The sequence below is a fragment of the Dendrobates tinctorius genome, unplaced genomic scaffold (genome assembly GCF_039654945.1).
Source record: "Dendrobates tinctorius isolate UK_male_01 unplaced genomic scaffold, ASM3965494v1 ptg000103l, whole genome shotgun sequence".
Lineage (NCBI taxonomy): Eukaryota > Metazoa > Chordata > Amphibia > Anura > Dendrobatidae > Dendrobates > Dendrobates tinctorius.
In genome coordinates, this window is record NW_027361771.1 from 46,260,083 (window position 1) to 46,260,328 (window position 246).

Below are 246 nucleotides of genomic sequence, written 5' to 3' on the forward strand. Positions count from 1 at the left end.
TGCCTACAAATTGCTTTCCACGCAGTATGCAGAAAATACAATTGTGAAGAAACGCACCAAACTTAGCCCATCCACACCTGGCCATTTCAAGAAGCCAAGCAATATCAGATGATGTTTCAAGTTCTACAATTTTTATTCCTACGTTAGTTTTCAGATCCTTTGATATTCAGATTCCAACCAGTAGTATAACCCCAAGTCTCAAAAACGTGTGACGCTTTGTAAAATGTAAAGAAAACATGTGTGCAC